Source organism: Myotis lucifugus, unplaced genomic scaffold (assembly GCF_000147115.1).
Source record: "Myotis lucifugus unplaced genomic scaffold, Myoluc2.0 scaffold_21, whole genome shotgun sequence".
Lineage (NCBI taxonomy): Eukaryota > Metazoa > Chordata > Mammalia > Chiroptera > Vespertilionidae > Myotis > Myotis lucifugus.
Genome location: NW_005871069.1, coordinates 8,524,288 through 8,527,131, shown reverse-complemented (window position 1 = coordinate 8,527,131; position 2,844 = coordinate 8,524,288). Strand labels below are relative to the sequence as shown.

At 51.8% G+C, this 2,844-nt stretch overlaps 1 non-coding gene across 1 annotated transcript; it reads right to left on the bottom strand.

Moving 5' to 3' along the window:
• Positions 1 to 1,770: 1,770 nt before the first annotated feature.
• On the bottom strand, positions 1,771 to 1,932 carry LOC111825335. Its single transcript, XR_002828504.1, has one exon. It is a non-coding gene; the product is annotated as a U1 spliceosomal RNA (small nuclear RNA).
• Between the last annotated feature and the right edge of the window lie 912 nt (positions 1,933 to 2,844).

Genomic DNA, 2,844 nt, shown 5'->3' with positions numbered 1-2,844 from the left:
CAAAAAACAATGGACTCTTTCTCTACATCCCTGCTCACGGAACATTCTGGTTGACTCTGAGCAGGACTCTGTCTTCCTGGGCTCCCCCTCCTCATTTAACCCAGCTTTGTGTCTGGGCCCTCAGACCCACCTGCTGCCTCTGCCTGGGAACAGCCTGCAAGGACTGGGGCACAGTGATGGGGCCCATGAGCCTGTCCTTCTTCAGGCTCAGCGGCCTCAGCTCCTCCATCACCATACAGTACAATTTTGAGACTCTTTTATTCAGCTAAGCCAGGCCCTAGAGACAACCACTCACTGTGTTAGCTGGCCCCCATTTTGGGAGAACCTAGAAAAATTGCTGGATATGCAAATGGAATGCAAATGACTGCTTCTTAGCAGGAATAATTCCCTTTGGCATCCTTTCAGGGCCTGGTGTAGGGAGTCTATAAAAATGCCCATGAGTGGCACAGCAATGGTTGGCATGGAAACAGGGCTTCCAAGGGGCTTGTGGAGACTCAAGGAGGCCCCGAATCAACTATGCTAAACAGTCACTCCTGGAATCCTGTTCACACTCAGAGTTGGCACGCAGCTGCAGAGAGCATTATCTTGGCCACTGGAGATAAGCTTCAGACTGCAGAGCTCTGAAAAGGGATTCGAGAATTTGCCCCAAATGGGCTTCTCCCCCAAAATGAACTTTCAAGTCACACAGCCCTGAGTCTGACGCTTGGCTTCCAAATGCCCACCGGTGAGACCTCGGGCAGGCTGCCAGATCCTTGTGACACAATTTCTGTGTCTGTCACGAGGATTTCCCAGAGCATCGCCCGGCCCAGCACCGGAGCTGGCCTTCAGGTTTGCCCTGTGGGCCCAGATCCAGGCCCAGCAGGTAGCAAACACTCAGCGAACACTCTGCCCTCCTTCCTTCCTCCACCATGTATACATCTCATGGGCTATTTTTATTCGTGTTCCAGGTGAAATAAAACAAGTTAAAGCAAAGCATGAAATTTGAGGAGGATTCCACCTTAAGGAGAAAAAAATCCACCTCTATAATAACAAATAGTTGGAGCTGGTGCAGTACTTGCGTGAAATTGTTACCCCTCAAGACAAGTCTAAACTCTTCAGCATTATGAAAACTCTGACGATTGCTTCGCTACTGAAGATTTATGGCCCTCAAATCATTCCTAAAAGACAGCACACACTCCCAACCAAGGCTCTGCCTCAGATACACCGGCTCCTGTCTCCGGGCAAGCTGAGGAGGCTGCTGTTGCCGCGGGGCTGCACGGGGCACAGGGCACGCATTTCTGCCTGAGGTGTCTGCTCTGTGGGGCCCAGATGAGGCCCAGTTGTAAACGCTCAACAAACATTCTGTCTTTGTGTATTTCTGCACCATGGCAGCATCAAAAGACAGCTTGGGGGGTGGGGGCCCCTTTCCCCTGCCTCCCAACCAGCCACACAAATAAGTAGTAGTTCAAGCTCACCAGACAGGGGTCAGGGCAACTCCTCCCACAACAACACATCCACCATTGAAGGTGAGAAACCAGAACAACCTACACTGAAAGGAAACTTTGAGGTTTCAGATGGTTCACCCCTGAGTTTAATGGATGAGGACACTGAGGCTCAAGTGGTGCAAGGAATTCTGCTAGGAGCATACAGGGGTGGAGCTGGGCTCTGCCCCTTGTCACCTGAAACCCAAGGCTGGCTCATTTCATCCTGGCACCTGACATCCAGGGGGGACAAGGGGGCACCGCTGTCCTCATGGCCCCAAAGTAATATTTTTGAGAATAATATTTTTTCTAGGAGAAAGGGTGAACACAGTCCCCTACTACCATGAGTTATGCCATCAAGTTTCCCACGTTTGGGGAAACTGCAGGGTTCAGCACACCAGGAGTGCAAGAGATGAGCCTTGCACTGGGCAAACCACCTTCCAGATCATGGTATCTCCCTGCAGGTAAGTATGAGAATAATATTTTTATCAACCCCAAAAGGAGGGCCATTAAGTGCATTCTTTTGCAGCACAACTGACTTCAGAGAAAGACCTTGCTTAAGAACTCCCTGGCTCCCCATTGTCTGGTTGGGTCTGAGCCCCTCAGTCCACTTCCTCAACCCTCAGTCACCTCCCTTACCCCCTCCCAGACTAGCTGTAGTCTGACCAAGCTCTTCTCCCTCATTCCCATACTTCCGTCCCCCTTCATCTGCAGAGCCTTCTGTGCACACCCTCTTCAACTTTCCAGGCTCCAAGGCCATCTCAGTGCCCGGTCCTCCCTCACTGGTGCCCCTTTGGCCCCTATGTTCTCTGACACTCATCCAGCACCAGCTGCATGCCAAGCACTTCCCCACATTAACTCACTTGCATCCCTGCAACCACCCTATCTATCATGAGGCTTCAAGGGCTGAAGAATCCACAGAAATGGAGGCCAGAGAAGTTCAGTAACTTTCCCAAGGTCACACAGCTAGGAAGCGTCAGGATCAGGATGCAACCTCAGGTCCTTCTGGTTTCACGGTCTACTGCTTCCCATTAGTCGTTCCCTGTGTTTCGGCTCATCTCCAGTGTACGCTTTGAGGGCAAGGCCCTGAGCTCTCTTACTGTCCCCATCAAGCTCAGCTGTACTCAACACGAGGTCTGCTCAGCATACACAGAATGCCAGGAAGGTCTCTGCTGAGCCCTCTGCAGATGCCGCATGCTGAGGTTCAGAGAGGCTAAGTGACTTGCCTGATGTACACTGCAGATAAGAACAGGGCAGGGGTTTCAAAGCAAGGCTGTTCACACAAGTTAGGGGTCTCAAACGCAGGAGTTTCTGGGGCAGGCAGAGCACAGTAGTGAAGGCACTGGCTGAAAGGGTCTGGGGACCAGAGAATGTGTCCTCCACC